Source organism: Xiphophorus couchianus, chromosome 23 (assembly GCF_001444195.1).
Source record: "Xiphophorus couchianus chromosome 23, X_couchianus-1.0, whole genome shotgun sequence".
Classification (NCBI taxonomy): domain Eukaryota; kingdom Metazoa; phylum Chordata; class Actinopteri; order Cyprinodontiformes; family Poeciliidae; genus Xiphophorus; species Xiphophorus couchianus.
In genome coordinates, this window is record NC_040250.1 from 19,829,079 (window position 1) to 19,849,806 (window position 20,728).

General features: G+C 37.9%; 1 protein-coding gene across 2 annotated transcripts in view; it reads right to left on the reverse strand.

Annotated features, from left to right (window-relative positions):
* Positions 1–8,936, reverse strand: part of nlgn3a (neuroligin 3a) — a 174,124-nt gene extending 165,188 nt beyond the window's left edge. Inside the window, exon 1 of one of the 2 annotated variants that reach the window (XM_028009159.1) lies at positions 8,521–8,936. The gene's annotated coding sequence lies outside the window, so the exon portion shown is untranslated. The remainder of the gene's footprint in view (positions 1–8,520) is intronic. The other variant, XM_028009161.1, reaches the window with a different exon arrangement.
* Between the last annotated feature and the right edge of the window lie 11,792 nt (positions 8,937–20,728).

The following is a 20,728-nucleotide window of genomic DNA, read 5'->3' on the forward strand; positions in this document are numbered from 1 at the left end:
AAATTTTTAGGTTTTTAGGTCAGCTGCACCACAGCATTCCTTTTAAGGATCAACAGTTTACTCTCTGGCATAATAGCTGATAATAATGGGCCCACTGTCAACTGTCCTTTCAAAAGAAAAAAAAAAAGGAGGATAAAAATTTTGACAATTTTCCCCTTTCTTGTGGCCTCAGAATAATAACTCCTGGTGAAATAACCACAATTTTCTCTAAATAAGGCAATTTTTGTATTTCTTTCTCTGCTCCTTGTTTAACGAATGCCAAATATAAAATTGTTACTCATACACTTACACCTCCCCCTCCCTTGAGGGAAATTATAAATCAATATCTAACAAATTGCAATACATTAAACTAAGCACTCCAGAGCACCAAAGTAAAAAAATCTATAAAGGAAACAGTTTTCCTTATTTTTAAAGTTGTTAAAAATGCTTATTACAGAAAGCATCCGAACACAAAAAAAGATTTCACCAGTCTTGTGAAACGTAGGTATAGGGTTTGGAATGAAACACAAGTGAAACAGAATTTGGTTAGACTGTGTGCCTATTCCCTGACAAGCTAAGAGTTTCCCAACCCTTACAGGGACATTTACTATAAAAGTACAGTGACAGAAAGAGACTGTATTGATCGCTGCAGCTTGCAGTCTGCATGTGTGGAATGACCCACTGAGCCAAGACTTGGATCTCCCTCACACAGCCACACTCACAGCAGTCTGAAGGAAATGTTGGTCCTTTAAAACGGTGATTAAAGCAAAGTGATAAAATTTAAGAAGGAAGGAGAAATTTATACACCCTCACCGAGAAGAACTTCAGCAGATGGAGGATGAATTTATGGAAGGTTTGTTGATGAATAAGCTGAGTCAGATATTAGAGAAATGAACTGATTTAATTAGAACGTTAAATGTAGCTTTCTGAAACCTTGTTTGCTCTATATTGGAGAAGAGGGTGTCCTTCAGAAACTACTGCGTGGACAAAAAACACCAGTCGCTGAGTAAAGCAATAGACAGCTGTGAATGTCAGAGCGACATCTAAAAAGCAGTGTGGGATAAAATCACACTTATGAGAAACACAAATCCACTTATTAAGATAGAATTTTTCTCCACAATCTGACCAACTTTCTGTTCAAAATTTTATTTCTAAATGACTGAGAGAAAGTCCAACTTTCTAAAAAAGAATTAAACAAACTGCAATGCGGTTTGCTGTGTTGTTATCACTATTTATTGTTGGTTATATTAAGAACAGGGTATTTTGCCACTGAACTGTTGAATTTTTTATAAATGAACAATATGATTAGATAATATTTAAATGGAACAAATATGAGTTGTTTACTCATATGTTTACTCTATATCATTATAGAGTAAACATATACTCTAACTGAAGGTAATATAGTTTTGTTGTTGAGTAAACGTGAAAAATAATTAAGATTTTAACACTGAACAAGTTGTTTTTTGTTGGGGGTTTTTTTCGCCTACTGTCTCTTTGATGCTTTGTTGTTAACCACACATTTCTGGCTGGAATTTCTGGGTGAACTATAAATTATTGTTTTAGATTGTTGTTTGTTTTGTAAAGCTATTTTTTTTAAGCTCTATCTCATTCCTCCTACGTCATATTGCATTTTGTCAGGAACCTTTGTCCTTAAATCAAAACAAAGATAAACAGAATATTACCTTTTAAATGACGCAGAGTATTGTGGTAAATTCATGTATTTTCAACCTAATCACAGTGATTAAGTATGCTAAATGACCTCTACTTGTAGAGTACTTTACCAAATCCAGAGGAATCCAGAGCATTGTAGACTATATTCAGTAATTCACCCATTAACACACACACCCTAATGTGATTAGCTACATTGTAGCTACAGCTGCCCTGGGGCAGACTGGCAGAAGGCGACGCTGCCATGCCATCAGTGCCACCAGGCTCTCTGACCACCAAAAGCAAGCAAGTGGGTGAAGTGTCTCGCCCTAAGTACACAATGACTGAGATGCACAGAGTGGGTGTTCCAACTGGCAACCCACTGGTTACAGGATAAAATACTACGTCCATCGCCCCTAAATATGTTTAAACCAAACTAAACCTTAAGCACCGGTGAAACAAAAAGGTGAATGAAGGCAACCTACCAACCCATGAGGACTTTGTTGTCTGTACATAATTCAGCCCCTCACAATTGCATCACTGATGCTTTAAGGCACTTTGAATAAATCCAAAACAAACCAGCAGCGTTTAATGCCCAGGTCCTGGTAGCCTTAAGTCTCTCATAAGCACACAGTCACAGCAACACCAAAGTGCAACCATTTCTTTAAGTAAAGCAGGGCAAACATAAACAAACATGCACACATTGCCTCAGTGAATTGATTCTTGAACCAGAGGAAATGGTATTTTCTTTGTTCTGAGGATGACATGAATGAATGAGCTCGGCTTTATCACAAACTAAGCATATGTAAGCCTAAAGTACAGCTTTGCCTCAGAGAGTCTGTGGTTTCGTGAACCGCCTTCCTCCCAATGCTGTTGATGTTTTTCTCTGTGTGATTTATTTTCAAGTCATTTTTTTTCTCTAAAGTAGTGCTATCAAAAGTAGCCCCTCACTGCGGCTGCGTGTCTGGCTAAATCTCTGATTTGAACCCAGCGTGCTCCGGCTGTGTGTTATTGAGTGTAAATAGCCTAATTAATAAATAATTAATAAGTGGATAACTTCTGGCAGACACTGAGCGGAGACATACTGTGTGACATCTGCTTTGTAGTTAGAAAGGCGATGTCCAAAAGAATCTTGTTTACTAAGCAGACATTGGTCTTTGGCAGACAAACCTGTTAGTCAGGGGAGATGTTTTTGGGCCATGAACAATGTAATATCGCTGTTAAATATGTTATGTGCAGCGGGCTTGAGGCATTTCTTTGTGCCTGAGGCCAAAATCACTTTGTTAGTCACACAAAGATCCCTCCATCTTTTCAACAGTTTAAACAATTATGTCTGATACATTATTAATAATGGCACCAGAGAGGAGTTCCTCAGTGTTTTTCAAGAAATTTTGTCACAATAGGTGTGATTCGATGATGACAGAGGCGCATCTTCACGAGCAAATATGAAGAGACAAGTTGATCCTCCCGCATTAGTCATGGCACAGCCACGTCTTGTGAAGGACAAGTGAGGTGCTCAGCTTGAGTGTGCATTAAGTTTAATTAAATTTTCACTTGCAACTTTGCCTTTTAATCATTATGAATCTGCATGACCAAAGTATTGAAAAATGCGTGGTACAGATGCACACACATTTATTGTCAGAGGCTTAATCTCAGACTGAAAAATGTAGAAAGTGCATACTTGAGTAAATTTATTGAGAGGGTAAAAATCAGACGTTAAGAAATAAGGTCAGTGGCACAAATATTGGTTGCTCAAAGAATCTACTGAAGATAAATTAACTTGAAGCATTTTAAATGTATTATTTTACTTTTCTTTTTTTTATGTAAAATACTTTTTTTTTTTTAATGTTTTTTTTAAAGCTGATCAGAGGGTGGAGAGATGTCCAACTATGAATCTTTTGTTTCCTTGAGATTACACCAAAGCTTAGATTTCTAGTCAAAGGCCACTGGGGTGTACAATGATCCAAATTTATTTTCCCACCACACACATTGAGCCAGATGAGGGGGGGTCACCAAATCTCCAAGAAGACCAACAAAAACTATCTGCATGCCTATGAAATGTTTTTTAGTGACGCCAAGAAAAATCATTCGCTCTTCGTCTATAGCAAAATCTAAATGTGTTGAATTTGCTAAACTCTACTACAGCTTTAACTGGAACTGTGGAAATAAATTTCTATTCAGCTTTTTGACAACAAACACTCCAGGTAGTATAAAACAAATGAGAAACATCAAGAAAAGCAGTTCACACCCACTGGTAAAGATTTGAAGAGAATCGGTGACGCTGCGGGTCTGTTTTGCTTCCTAAAACCATATAAAGCTAAAAGAAAAGGTTATTGCAAGCTCTTTCAAAAAACACAATAAACAAAATATTTTAAATGGAAATCCACTGCCTTCTGTCAGAAAACTATAATACTCCAAAACATTTGGGCTAATCAACATACAAACGGTTCACCAGACACAAAATCAATCATTATTCCCGACCCTCTCAGTTCCCAGACCTCAGTCATATAGAAAAACTGCGAAATAAGCTGAAGACAAAAGAGAACAAGATTATTCTGAATGATCAAAACAGATTGTGCAAAAACTGAGATCATTCTCTTTGCATGCTTCAACCTTTAGAAATTTCATAGAGGACTAGGCCCTCGGTGCAAAAAGGAGTTGTACAAAATATTCCCAGAAGTGTTAATTGACACTCATGATTTAATTTTTAAAAAACTTTTTCTCTTGACATTTATTAAGATGGAATTTTTCTTCACTAGATCTGTACAGGACTGTGCTTCTTCAATAAAAGAATAATATATTGTCAGGATTTTTACCAGTGGTGCCTACAAATGTGTCCCTCTCCGAAAGCCCAATGCATTTACTGCCAGGTTGTGAGAGTTCAACGATGGCAAATAGAGATAAAACCAGTTAAAGCTGAAAAGAGGATGGCAAAGAGGAAGGCTTGGGGAAAAATAGTGCTGTTTCCAGGGGAGTAATCTGGTGAAATGCTTGAAATCCCCGTATTGAACCAAACAATTCTGATTTTCACTATTACCAGAAATCCCAGTAACTATGTCATCATGACTCACCTTAGATATGGGTGAGGTAACTCAATATCTCTGCAGCAATAATGGGAATCAAGATTTTGCTGCTTGTGTTTTCTGTTGTCAGAGGTCCCTCTTCTACAGTTATGGTGTAGCGATATTAATAGATATCCAAGAGAGCTCTGAGTCACCTCAATTTTAATTGCTAATGTGAAAGGCAGATTTTCTCTTCTTAATAAATCTCTGGTTTCGCAACCATTTAAAAGAACCCAATTTGATGTTTAAAAACTGTATAAGCAAAATTAAAATATACTATTTTTTACAGTGATATGTGGGTCATTGTGCAGTTTGATATGATATATGATACAAAAATATACATAACAAATTAAGTGTTACAGAGAGAATTAGAATTTTTAAGAAGCCCCCAATCTTTCCTTTCATAAGGCTGATGGGCGGGGCTCCTTTGGTCTACAAAATGAATATCCATTTTGTTCATAAACGGAAATATTTCTGCAGTCGTATTGTTATTTTCTGTAAGCATGAGAAAAACACTTGCTCTCATTCATCTAGCTGACCAGGAGTGTGCAGCAATATGTTGGGATGGGGCAACACTGTATTAAGATCTTAACATGCCTTGGCTTAGACCTTAACGACAAGCATGTGCCCTATGTCAACTCAGATACCGAGATTAATTCCTCTCCAGCCTCACATGGGGCGATTATATGTTGAGTTGTACATCAAAAGGGAAGAGAAAAAAAAAAAAACTAATGGAAAAGAATGAGCTCATTTCTGTCAAGGATGTCAATGCAATGCATGTGTCATGTCCCCTGAGACACACATTTTACAAATGGGGAAAACAGATCATTTTTCCAAACTCCTTTGAATGGGAGAAGTGTTGTGTCTGTCTGTATAGACGCAATAATTTGGTCTGTATCAAATCTCATCGGGAGTCCTGGTGGACCCTTTGGTGATGCACAGAAAAAAACTTAATCTGGAATGCACTGTAAACCACAGAAATTATATGAAGGACTGAGGAACTTTTCAAACCTTCAGTTTACCTTGATCCTTGTACCTGGCCAACGCTCACTCACTGCTCCTTTACTTTTTTAAAGTTAATCATGAAAACAGTGCTATGACAACCTCTGCAGCTACAGGAATAGGTTGTGATTAGACATACTTTCAGAAGGTCAGAGAAAACCGTTTGGGAAATTATTCATCTCATACTCCTGCTCCTTCAAGGCAACGCATCTAGCACAATAAAGAATATTAGAAAACACAAATAATCTGTGCAGTTGCTCTCATATGTGCACCGGTGGTCCTCTGCATGTACGCAGGATGACACAAGCTTGCGCACCTCAGCCCGTTTCTGGATTTGAGCGCAATAACGTGTGCATGCTGAAAGAGAGAGTAAAGGCAGAGAACAAGGGGCCTCTCTGGCCAAAAACCAGTGAGTGGCGCTCATCCATGTTAAGTCGAGCCAAGGCGTGCCCAGGTGTATTCCCTTGAGGTCAGGAAGAAGCCTTGCTGACCTTTGCAGCAGACAAAGAGTCTCAAGGAGCTTTTCTTGAGCAGCCGAGAGACTCACATAGGTAAACAGCAGACTCTATGCCTCACTTTGACATGAATGTCTGTGTCTCCAGGAGGACTGTGTTAACGCCTGCCTGTGATCACGCACTGACCACATCACGATGGCCCCGGTGTAATCTGGCTACAGCAAATGAACACGTTCGGTAAGCTGCGCTCCCTGTAATTACTCTCCCACAGCTCGGACTGAAAGCTCAGTTTTTCGTTGTAAATTAAGCGGCCCGTGATTGTTCCACAGCTCAAGTACATCCAAGAGCAAAAGATAAATAAATAAAAATCACAAAAAGAGTGAAAAGTGGATATTAAAACAGCAGGGGAACTTGAAACAGCAGGGATGGAATACAAATACAGAGGGGCAAAAAAAAAGAGAGAGAGAGAATTAACAAGCAGCTACAGCAGCAGCATACATAATCCCTCACATGATATGGTGGAGAAGCATACAATATAAATGAACACATTTTGCTTGCAAACAACAACAACAAAAAAGAGTCCTCATGCAAAATCCAGAACTGGCTTCTAAATATATGCAAGAGGATCCAGGAATTCCATATGTGTGTGTGTGTTATCATCCCCAATTAAGAGCTTCTTTCATCAAGAGAGCCTCGTGCAAGGCGAATAAAAGGCTGGATTATTTCCTAAATGCTCAGGCTTCAGGGACACTTTGCTTATTCAACTTATCACCATGACAACTCTTGTATGACATTTTTCACTTCCTCTTCTTCCCTCTTCGGAATTCAACTCTCAGACAGTTAATTATTCCTTTTTTGCCACCAAGTACAATCGGACCACTTATTTCTGAGCGTGTATCATGTCTCCAGGAATATCACACTTTCAGGCACACACACACACACACACGCCTACGCACACCCCTACCCACATATGAGGCCTGCATTGATTAATAGACTCTTCTTCAGAGCAATTTGTGAAGCATTTTGAAGAATCTAAAAAGATAAGAACAGAATAAGTTAAATGACCAGTTTAGTTGGCCAAACAGACGAGATAAGTTCTGAAATATTACTGGATTTCAGGTCAAATATCACATGTATCCATTATAAAGCTCTAAGTGACTCCAAGTTAGACCACTTGGGATGGATATTTAGCATCCCCCAAATCAATTAGATGTGAAAACTTCATAACTTCATTATATATATATATATATATATATATATATATATATATATCCATCCATCCATCCATTTTCTGTTCACCCTTGTCCCTAATGGGGTCGGGAGGGTTGCTGGTGCCCATCTCCAGCTACGTTCCGGGCGAGAGGCGGGGTACACCCCGGACAGGTCGCCAGTCTGTCGCAGGGCAACACAGAGACATACAGGACAAACAACCATGCACACACACACTCACACCTAGGGAGAATTTAGAGAAACCAATTGACCTGACAGTCATGTTTTTGGACTGTGGGAGGAAGCCGGAGAACCCGGAGAGAACCCACGCATGCACAGGGAGAACATGCAAACTCCATGCAGAAAGACCCCGGCCGGGAATCGAACCCAGGACCTTCTTGCTGCAAGGCAACAGTGCTACCAACTGCGCCACTGTGCAGCCCTATATATATATATATATATATATATATATATATATATATATATATATATATATATATATATATATATATATATATATATATATATATATATATATATATATATATATATAAAATCGGGACTTCCATGCGTAAAATTAAAATTGTGCCAGACTTCTTACTAGTGTTGTCGAAAGCGAATCCAAGGAACCCAAACTGAATCCCAGAAATCTAAGTCATAATTTCATCCATTTGTTTGAAATTCCTCAAGTTTATTCTAGTTTATTTTATTTTATTTCTTCCAGCCAGAGCAGTGTCAGAAAGCCCGCGCGTCATCGCTCCATCACACGCACAAGATGTCTTTATGCCTAAGTAACAAGTGCCCTGCACATTTATACTACAGAACGTTAAATTTACCGCATCGACGCTGACAGCGCGCTGTGAATCGTCGGAAGCAACAAACGCACATCTGGGCAAAAATATGCATCAGCATCCTAATTCTTGTTTCGAACATAAAAAAAAAGTCTAAAAAATGAAAAATAAAAAAAAAATCCAAGCGTATAGACGGTGTGTATGCTCTGGCTGCAGGGCAGGTTCTACGTAGCGTTACGATATACAACTCTTCTGTTTCATAGAGGGAAAAAATAGAAAGTCATATATCTAAATGCGAGTGCCAGTTTCCCTGCATCCTCCTGAATCGCTCAGCTCAGCACACAGACAACCCCAAGTATCTTTAAAATGACTCACCTGCTATGCCGAGGTGAAAATCTCCCCATGTCTTTCTTACAATAAAAATAAAAGCCGGGACTATGTTTGACCGTCTCGGGATCTTCACTTGCAGTTGTCGTCAGTGTACTCCAAATATCCTTGTATTCTGCACAAAGCTTATGTTTTTAGGGAATAACCTTCCTGCGAAGCGATCATTGTCCTCTCTCTGCTCTCACGCTAATGGATTCCCACGCCATTAAGGCAATGTTCTTATTTTATTTTATTTTAATTTTTGTTGCTGTTGTTGTTTTACTCCAGCGGGAAGCTCCCCTTCAAGTCCTGGTGCGTTTTGACGCTTTCGCCTTGACTCTTCTCGGGCTCAACGCGAGCACCGCGGGATCGCGCCGCGCATTCCCGAGCGGACGTGTGCGGGAGCGCCAACTGGAGACGGAGAAAGAGAGTTACTAGGTAACCAAGGGCACTCGCATCATACATGAAGAGGAGCGGACGATTTATGCCACCCAGCTATCCTCTACCCATCTGCTCCGTCTCCTTTGACGACTCGTCAAATACAACCTTGTTTTATTACGCCAAAGGGTCACTCTTTAGTGTCTCCCGCGAATGACCCAATCCTCAGCGGAAGCAAAGTTTAAAATGAAGATTAAATTCTGATGGGGTATTTACAAAGATGACAGTTATGGTCGGGAAGGAGGCTTGTTTTTATTGGGCTACAGAAAATTAATGAATGAACAGGGAGAGAGTCCTACTTGCTGAGCGGGCGACTCAGAATCCTAATAAGTGTAACGATAAATTTTGTGCCTCATCTTACCTCCCTATAATAAATAACGTTTAAGAGATAGCGACAACGTTTCCAAACCAAAATACAGTGGCTTTCAAAGGTATTAATAACCTTAGAGCTTTCTCACATTTTATCACCTCAGAGCCACAAACCTTAGCGCTTTATTTTGATTATATGACCGTCAAAAGTGTGACGTGTGTATTCACGTCACACTTTTTTTCAGCCCGGTTTACACTGTTACCCCTAAAAACATCCCAGTAAACCAGCTGTCTTCAGAAGTCACCTAATTAGTAGATAGAGTTTCCTGTGTTTACTTCTATTTCAGTTTAAATTCAGCTTTTCTCTCGAGGCTTCAGAGGTTTGTAAGAAAACAGACACCATCATGAAAAGTAAGGAACACACTGGACAGTGCAGGAATAAAGTTGTGGTGGAACTGTATCTAGAGTTTGACCATAAAACAACCATGCAGCCTCGGGACAACAGCGCTGTTCAGTTCATTAAGTGAAAATGCCATCCTGAGCAGTGAGCCATTTAGCTAAATTCAAAAACACCACTGATTGTGCTACAAGTTTGCTGTGTTTGTATTTTTATATCCTGGTCTAGTAAGTGTTTTGGTTTTTATTCAAACCGAAATATGTCCTGTATGTCATATATCATCATGGCATTGCTTGTTTATTCCTTAGTTTGTTTTGATAAAATTTTCTAATTTATTATGTAAAATTGATTCCTTTGGCATTTAGATAACCAAATAATGTTATTCCCTCATCAGAAACGTATACAGACTTCTGCTTTGATTCTTTAACCTATGTTTAAGAAATCCTTGAAATTCCTGTGGCAGGTATTTGGGGGTGATCACTTCTTCAAGGCGCCTCCTATTCCTCCTTGGAGCTGCAGTGTCCAGCTGACTTTTCACCTCACAGAGCACACATTGACCGGGTCTTCCCCACTCAGCTCTTCCAGACTAGCAGCAGCAGCAATTAGCAAACACCTGGTGGAACTGCACATCTGTTGAGCTTATACAAACTACTTCTCAGTCCAAAGCCATGAGAACAGTTGTAAACAGCATAATGGACAAACATTATTGTGATGCTGAAGGCAGAGACAGAAAAGCGCAGGAGTTTTTTTTTTTTAAAAGACAGAGGCCAATTGAAGTCAAATGTCTTTAATGTAATGTTTGATATTTACTGCATTTTTATAACATCTGAAGGCAACAGAGTTACTTGATTGTGCTATAAAATGGCACAATGTACCTGGAAAATACTGCCTCGTTAATTTATTGTAATTATTTATGTGCTTTAATCTATCTGATGCACAAAAATTAGCTCAGGCATGTGTTTTAGACTGTCTTATTAAAATGCTGAAATAACACAAACAGCATTTTTTTCATGTACTTAGTCTATTAAGCTTCAGTCTATTTATCAGGATGCTATTTTACACAAAATGCTGATCCTTAATTGCAGTTTTGAACAGCTTGAATGCAAACAGAGCACCTTTTAAGCTAATAAAACCATTAAAATATAGATATCACCAGGCCTGTTGTAAATGGATTCAAACAGAGAAAGGTTCAGTATTTTACAGCAGCTTTTTCAAATATTTTTATTCTTATTTCCACTCACATAAAGCCAATTTAGTGTTCTGGAACAAAAAAACCCCACACATACAACAGGTTATGCCATGCCTGTGTGGAGAGATCCTGTAATTATAGAACAGCAAACGGTGGACGCCACAGTGGCTGTTTTGCTTTTGACATTCAAATCAAACAGCAATCATACATATAAAAGAGGCAGAAAAACTGATGTCAGCCGTGGTGCTATGCCATGCTGTTGTTAGACAAGACGCTGGGGGAAAAGAAAACACACACACACACATGAATAGCAGAAAATGGTAGCAGTGAAAGGGGTATCTGTGGTGGTCTTACTCTTAGAGAGCTGCACCACTGCGACATGAAGTGCGTACTAAGCTTTACAAGTCCAGTCATCACAAGGGCAAGGATTTTTTTTTCCACTCTCTTAAGGGATATCAACCCAGTGACAAACAGAAGAATGCTTACCCAGAGGCAACTGGAGGAGGTACTTCAAAACTGGGAGTAGTCTTATGTAGAAGGAGTCAGTAAGAGGATCACAATCACAAAAAATGTCACAAATGGCCTCTTAAAGGCTTCTGTGTATGTCATCTCAGCAGTGTTAATATCAATTTGAAAGTTATTAGAATTGGCTCTAGACTGGGAAGGTAACCAAAGGCAACAGACTGGAAAGAATAAAGGAGGGAAAAGGCAGATGGCTATGAAAGAACAAAATATTGGACAGCAAAGCTCAAACCTGTCAAGAATGGTACAGTCAAGACAGGGATACAAAAAGGAAGAGACAAATAAATACGACAGGTCAGCAGGATGGAAGAGTCAGCAGAATAGTGAAAAGGACTTGTGCCATCCTGATGAGCAGTGCTGTATATCAATAAAGAGTGATTTAAACTGGAAGAAAGAAGTCCTCAGTTTTAACAGTGGAGTTTTCTTGCTTGTGCAGCTATGATTGAGTCTTCTGAAAGTGACCGCACCACTGACACCGGAAAGAAAAGACAAACATTATCAAAGTTGGAATCTTAAATCTAGTCGAATTAGTATTTCAGTGACACCATATATAAATAGAAATTTATATAAGTAGATATTCCCTTCTTTTGATATTGTTAATGCAGATTAACAGTTTGATTTCATCTCAGCAGAGATCACTGTAATGAACATTTGTGATATTTAGAAAGTTTAACTTAACTGTGATACAGTTCTTTGATGAAAATTGTATTGTTGTGCTAAGACTCAATGTACGAATTGCTTTATTGCCTTGACCAGACAGGGATGTGGGGAAATAAAAAGAGCTGGCTCACAGTTGCTCTTTGATATGATTTATTTTACTTGTTATTTTCAATACAGTTATAGAGCTGAATTTCTTGGGCTACATTTCATAGACAATTGTGAAATGTTCAAGTGTCTAAAACTTGACACAGAGTTAAAGAAAATAACTATTCTCATGCGGAGTTGTTGTCCATTTAGTCATATTTTTCCATAAAAACATATTCACCAAGAGAAAGATATTAACCACAATCTAACAGCTTACATTTTTTAAGATGACAAAGCTGTGAACATAAATTCCTGAAAAACAATTAATACTGTATCCATTTTGTTTCTTTCCTGACCAGTGTGAGAGAGAGATTGTGGCTAGCGTTTAAAATGTAGCTCTGGTCTTAAAATAGCCCGATATCTTAACAATAATGTGGATAATTTGAGCAGCAAAGCAAAGAAGAACACTAATTTGGTAGGCAGATTGAAGCTCGCCCACAGCCTAATTGCGCCACCCTACATAAAAACATGATTAGTCTAATTGCCACACTTTTAACCAACTTGAGTATCTTCTTATGTGGCTAAAACATTCTTGCTGGTTTTCAGTCTGCACAGTTTTGCTTCCTAATTCTTGTGTTTCTATGTATCTCATTAAATGATGAGGGCATAACAAATCTGTTGGCTTATTAAACTCGTTTTGTCATGATAAACTTGCACTGTGCTCTGCTGTGACTGTGCATGAGATCATTGTCAGCAATGAATCAATCTCTAACAAGGAAACAGTGAAAAAGTAAAGTAGCGGTCTGTGGTCAGCACTCTGTCGTTTGCCAGAAGCGTGTTTTATTGTAGGAATGGGTCTGTTCATCTGATGTTTATTACATTGTTGTTGATGAATTATCACAGAAAGCAAAGGGATTCTAAGGTTTCGATTGACAACACCCAGAACTCTTTGTTTCACTTTAATATGTGAACAGATTCTTTGCCCCATCTGAGAATCTTGGTTGATTGGCATAATTGTAGCCAGCAGGCATTCGCTTATTCAAACCCCAGGTTAAGAATCTTGTTAGGTTAATTTTGCAATATTAAAATAAATATTTAGATTGATGACAAATTACGTATTGTGTTGATTTATATTTCTGTTTACATCTTTCAATACAAAGTTCTACACATCTGATGATTTGAGGTCACACTTGTGTTATTTATTCATTATTATTATTATTATTATTATTATTTGTAGGCCTGTAGGCACTATATGCAAACCTAGCAATAAAGGTTATCATTGTACACACTGCCTGTGCCTGGATCTTGTTATGCCTGTGGCTTTAATGAAAAAAAATATTTTAAACCATTTATCTTCATCGTTGCTTTTTTGTGCGTGTCCACGGAAAGGCCTTCTCTCTACCTTCCTGACATTTATATGAACTGTTAATAATGACACATTGGCCTGAGTGGTAAATGACTCAGTTTTCACACATAGGGATATTGTGAAACAATTCTTTGTTTTTAAAGTGGATTTGCACATCTGATGAATTTCACTTCTCCCCTGGAAGCTCCAATTTAAGAAATCTAATAAAGCTATTACAATCAATGTCCATTATAAAATAATTGTCACAAGTGGCCAAAACTGAGTAAGGTGAAAATCCTTGCTTCAAGAAGTTAATGGATTGGGTAAAAGGATTATGTTTCAGTGCAGTCAGGTGCATTTAAATGTTGATTTTTCTTTGTAAATATGGCACAATATTGAATTTGGTAGTTGTGAGATGTAGAGAGGATAGAGTGTAGATGGAAGTACTAAAAGGAGATGCATTTGCACTATTATATACACTCCTAATGGTGAAACAAGTGATCATGACCCAGTCATAAATCTTTGAGACTTCTACTGAGATACTGTCTATTGTTTAGCCTAAAGTCTGCATGCAAAATGGATGCAGAGTGCAGTGCTTTTTTAGCTGGCCACAGTCCATAGGAAAATATCAGTGCTTTGATCAAAGATGAGGCTAAAATTATCTGATTGGACTCATGCACCAAAATAAGCCATGCACAGCGCAAATAACCCCACTGTGGGACATATTACTGGAAACAAGAATTCTTACCCCAATGTTTTGTTCAAGAACATGGAGGAATATTTTGAGTCCTGTACTAAACTTGGGGGAAAATTTATCTTGGTACTTGTTGTTCACGTGCAATGTTATTTGATAGAGTCGAGTAAAGAAAAATTCAGGACTTAAGAATCCTTGTGTAAACATGTGTATGTACGTATATTATGGCAGGGATTTTAACATATTAACTCAATTAATTAATTATTAAGATTCAAATGCATTAAGATTTGTAATGCAATTTATATTTTTTTAAACATACAGAAGTCCTGAGTTCTTCTTCCCTTCAACTTTGAGGACCCCTCAGCGCCCCCTAGTGCTGCACTAGGAGGTCGCAGCCTCCACTTTGAAAAACGCTGCTGTACGCCATTGCTCAGGAAATGGTGAAAAATTGGGTTTGATTTGATTGCAGTTTTCCAATGAAATGCAGAACATGTCACAACTGTATTGAACATTTAAGCTGAAAAATGTCTTGCTTATAAGTTAAATTACACAATAAACAAATAGCAAAGAGTCCCTGGCCCTCTTAATTTGTCCAAGTAAACACGAATTCTTATGTCAGCTACTCAGACTCTATACTCAGAAAGGAATATTGATATGTAGATAAATAAATAATCAGCTAATCACAGTAAAAGAAATACCTTCATATCTAGCAAGTTTTTCGTGTCTCTTGGCCAGTGTTTTTGATCATTAATCTTAAGTATTTCTGATCATCCCTACTACTGTAATGCCAAATATCTTGCTGAAAATGGCCGTTTTTATGTTGGCAAATTACTTCCCATGCACACCAATTTTGCAGACAACATCACAAATTAACAATAAATAAATATTCAATAGCATGCTCAATGCAGTTAGTACATATAGAAATATGCAGAATTTTATTTGACCATTTCCTATATTATTAATAAAATACAGGTATAAACACAGATACAAATAAACAGGAAAAAATTGAAAAAAAATCTGTCATATTAACACAAATGTGACTCATGCTTTTTTTCAAGCTGACATCATTTATTTTACTTCAACCTTCTACAGATTAATTAAGATCCTCTGTTTTCCCTCATTTGTTTACGCTCAGATGAGCTGAGTGCTTCTGTCAGTTCTGTCGGCAACAGATGTCCAGTGCAAAGAATTACACTGTCCTCATATGGGTGCCACGAAATAATTCCTGCTTCATTTTGAGTGATTAGCAGTTTTTTTTCCCTCCCCTCTTCTCTTGTAATTGCAGGATTATTCCAAAGACTTGTATGTCTGTCATCGCTTGATTAACTTTCAAAGCACCTTTTGTGTTATTCACCCTCTGGTTTGAAGATTAAAAATTTTGAGTGAGCAGGGCAGATGTTGCATGACATAAATTAATGCAATATTACATCCAATACTGAGGGTATGATAACCTTGTATTTCACCAATAGGGCTTTTAGTTTATTGTCTTTGTATTTTAACTCCAGGGGACATCAGACAGCCAGAACACGCAGACAGACAGAATCTCATTTTTTTTCTCAACATCTGAATACCCCAGGATATTCAGATGTTGAATATCCTGCATCGTTCAAGCAAGGATTAAATATTAGTGGAAGTAATGAAAAATTGTGATTTCCTCATTAGAAGCTACAGGGGGAGTTTATATATGCAAAGTTAATGATAATACTAATTTTGCAGACTTTTACAGTAGCGCTACACTACATCATAACTGGTCTCAAAGTTTATGTACAGATCTCATCTTCATCCCTCTGTATACAATCCATTCAGTTTCATCATTTCTCAACATAAACATCCATTTCCAGCGAGAGCCTGACTGCTTTTTTTTAGTCTCCGAACACATTTATGGTATTTTGAGACCTTCTCCACTTGTCGTGATTGGATCTCAGGTAGAGGCTGATTACAAAGTAGTCTCAAAAATCAGCAGATCTCACCGGGATGCCAATAGTCGAGCAAATAAAGAGTTTTAATCAAGCTGCTGAAGCATGCTCCTAATACCAATGTTTACATCAGGCACAGTTTTTGCTGGTTTTAATGTTTACCGCCACACGGTATTTATTAGCTCGTGCACTTTTCTGTATGATATTCTTAAAGGCATTAACAAGCAAAAGGGTTAGTCACAGCATGCGTCACTGCCCAGGATGGGAGAAGGATTTACGGATATTTTCTTGCCAAGTGCCTGAGGCTAGGCTGATCTTTTCCTCGCGCAAGTCCAACAGAAAGCTAAATCTGACACGGAAAATCTATTGTACACAAATGATTGTACTGTTCCAATCATCATACTTCTCATGTGTGGTTTCTGGAAAACAAAGTAGTTCAGGGAACAAAAGGTTGTGAAAATTGGTAATGTTTGGATGTTGCAACCAACATGTTTTTCAAGTCATCATCAATGGATGCCGGTTGTGAAACTCCCCCAATTTCCCTGTTTGCTATTAGTCTGTTTATCCTAAAGTGATACTTGACTAAACTGTGCAATAGGCAAAAAGCAGCTAGACAAGAGCTTGGCTCTTATGCTCAGATTTCCATATTTATTGCTCGAAATCCTGCAGGGAGTTCAACTGAATGCCAATCGTAGAGCTGACTCACTAATGCAAGTATGTATCTGCAGACTGAGCCCTGCTACAGATCCCGTACTGTAGAGTACTTGATTGATTCAAACCTACATTTAAAGCTCAGCATTATAGTATACAGTAAGTAGTTCACTTAAACTACGAAAGAGTTCACCGTCTTCCATTTTTTTGTATGTCATAAGGCCCACACAGCAATTAGAAACTAGACTGAACCATTTCAAAATGTAGAACTTGTTTTTTATGACATAGTATATGAAAAATGTAAAAAAGTAACATTTTTAGTTCAAGTTTCAGTTGGTAAGATGAAAGGATGAAATTTAAGTTATAGACGTTTCTTCCTTTCTGAGTGATCTTTTCAGTCTGTGACAGAGCAGAACTCACTTTGTGGTGGGTAATAACACAGCAAGTTTATAACTGATATGACCACCATAGCATCTCTTAGCTTCTTCAAACTTTAAAAGACGTTTTAAATCTTTAGTACTGTATATTTATTTTAATAGTAAAGTTTAAAGCTTCTCTTCCTCTGCTGGCCTTTAATTTGCTGGTCATAAACTGCTTGAGACCTACCCTGGCCAAACATACAGGCAGTACTCTGTCAATGTGAGCAAAGTTTCAGTTTTTTGCTTCAATGAATAACCCCACCTGCATTGGCTTTAAGGGCTTTAATAAGGGGATCAATATAATCTTAGTGCATATAGGTTGGTTTCTACCCAGAGCTTCGCAAACTTTTTTTCAGCTTGCAAGTTATACGTTTCACTGCATGATTTACCTCAGTTTGTTTTGGACTCATGATTTATCTCCATAAGAGCAGCAAACAGGGATGAAGAAGATGAAGGCAGTTAAAGACAGTCCTGTTGCTCTGCCCACATGCATCACACACAGGCGTAGAGAACCAAGTGACCAGGGTTGCACCAAAACAAAATCAAGCTTCTGAAAAATCTAATAATCGTAACACCCCACCCCAAAAAAACTACAAAACATATATTTTCTCCAGCCTCCTCCATGATGCAGATGAGATTTTCCTGGTTTAATAAGTTCTTCATTGTGAATTTTCCTCAGGAAAACAAAATCTGTCATAATTATATGGGTCACTTTCCTCTATAAAGTCAGACCTTTTTTAAAATTTTATTCACAGGTTTAGTTTATGGAATATTAAAAAAAGGGAATGAAATTAATAGGGATGAAAAATAAAAAATAAAAAAAAAGAATACACAGCATAATGTATTGCCTTTGAAGCTGCAGATACAGTATGTGCTATGTCCATATGTTGTATCCACTGTCCCACATACGCTGTTGAGCGAAGTCTTTCGGATGCAGTGTTATAAACTGTGGTGTGAACTGCAAGTCAATTATAATGCCACAGTTATTCTGAATGGGCTAAGGGTCGTGGCATCTTAAGATATTAGTATGCCAATGCATTTAAAGGCCAATTTCATTGTGCATGCCTCTGGAACAAACTCCTCAGAGAATTTGCATTTCTACAGAATATCACTTTTCTCTGCCTTCTTGAATCTGCATGCCACTGATGCTCACACTTTCTATTTCCCAGCCTGGATTCGTAATCACTTTAGTGTCAAATTGTCTCCAATCAACTGTAATGAGACAAAAAAAAACCTGAAAACTTTTATTCTTTTTATACCTTTTTTTGTATTATTCCTTTGAGGAACTTTTTTTGAGAGTTTGCATACTTGTTATTTCAGAGGGTTTTAAGTGGTGCATTGTTTCATTGTATTAATACAATCCCGATTGAACAGAAAACAACAGGATCGAAACGTAGCAGTCTCCGCTGTTCAGACGCGTGTTTAGCAGTTGTCACTGACTTGTTAGTGGAAATTACTATAAAGCTCAGTCATATACCCAGAGCAGACCACAATGTTTTCATTTATTATTGTTAGTAATGACAGCTGGGGACGCTTGGCGCCCTGCTTCATCACGGTGGGAACTAATTAGCGGGTTGGCTGATGTCAGGGCTGCAGCCAGATGAGCCCGGGCAAGGTTAAGAAGACAGAGTTAAAATTCACTTTTTACTGCCTCTTTTCTTTGTCTGCAAAAGTTCATTTTGGGATTTCATTAATTCAAATCATCCACGCTCCATAGAAACTATTAATTAATGATCAGCACAATAGACCTGCACATATAGTCATGCTGAATACAGTGTATACAACAATACAGTGCCTCGTAAAAGTATCCATACACCTGATTTTTCACACTTTATCAGGCCTCATTTTATTTTGGGGGAATTTTATAATGTAGAAAACAGCAATAAGTTGCGAAGTTTAAGGGTAAGATCCAAGTTTTTAGGGTTTCTAAAAATACTAACCAAAACAGCACAGTCTGCGTTTGTATTCAATCAAACTTCTTCTCAGCATATTTTTTGGACTTGTGTGAGTTGTTCCTTGATCTTTATGGTGCTGGTTATTCACTGCAAGACTAACTTTTAAATTTTTTATTTGTGAAAAAAAATAAAAATAATTCAGATATCTCACTAGATCCCTTCCGCTACAGTTAACCACTACTTTGTGTTGGCCTGTCAAAAATAAATCAAGACAAACGCTGAAGGCCCTGCACGCATTGTGATAAGAAAGAATAATAAAAACTGATTGCTTTTCAGTCAAACACAATGATGTGCTTTTGTAACGTGGGGGGTTTGATCATATCAGAGGTTGTTCTTGTACCTGTTCAAAGCATTTTTTTTAACGTTTGCATTGTGTCTGCTGAACAATTCCATTAAAAATTCAAAACTTGCCATAGAAAAACAACAACAACAACAGCAGCAACAAAAGCACAACAACAAAATAAAGTGTCTCTCAAAAGCGGTTTTCACTTTGAAATACCTTTTGCCTGGAGCATTCAAATAAATGAGGCTCCGGCGAGCAGGCTGCAACTTTTGTCAACAATACACTAAATATTATGAGCTGTATGTGCACTGTGTTGTTTAGCAAGAATCCACAAGCCAAACACATTAAAAAGCTTTTGAACTGAAAACACTGGCACATGACTTGAACAAAGAAAAGCTGAAAAACAGATACCAATCCACAGAAGGATTACTGTGTCACATGGGAAGAATAAGGTTTTGTTATGTTTGTTTTCAGTTTTTTTGGGAAGTAAAAAATAAACACATTTATTCAACAAATGAACAATGCTAGTTTGCCCAGCGCACTCTGAACTCAGCAGGACAGCAGCGCTGTATGAGGTGATGTTCACGTTTGTGAAAAATGCATTAAAAGTGCATATCAGAAGAACGTGTCAAATATTTATCAAAGTGAGCAAAAAAAATGAAATAAAAATGAAAGGGCGAGTAAGTAAACAAAGGTAAGGTGCTGCAGGATGGTGCTAGGAAGAGAAAAATCGATGAAATGTTGCAATCTGAAAGCATAAAAACTTTCAATGAGATTTCTTTTGTTCGTTGAACCACACACTGCAGCCAAAAGCATTAATGTTTCCACCTGTGCACACATCCAAGTGTTTTTTGTGACCCATAAAAGCTGCAGGTTACACAGAACCAGCAGCATAAGCAGCCGCTGTTTATTTGCAGTAAAAGGTCAGCGATGGCCCATTTACAATGACTGTGATATTTACCTCGATTTGCAAACATGTAAGCTCAAGCAGTCAAACTTTATTAAATCCTTTTAGGGAATTGCGTTGTAAAAACATATGCATTCTAAACAGAAACACTTCTCGCATGCGTCTGTGCAAGAATTACAATCAATTCTGTTTAACAAGAGAAGAACGAAGAAAAAAAATAATAAGTGACCAAATCACTGAACCGTGAACATGGTTAGTGTCGCCTTTGCAGGTCCATTTATCACCCTCGGTACTGTGATATTAGGAACCCTGAAGAGGACGGGATACATAAGCAGCACACACACAGCTCCGCCTCTCCCAGCTTCCAACCCAGAACAGAAGCTTGATTCTCCCACCTGCAACGTCTCCATCTGCTCCCTCTGCGCTGCACAACAACAAGAAAACCTCC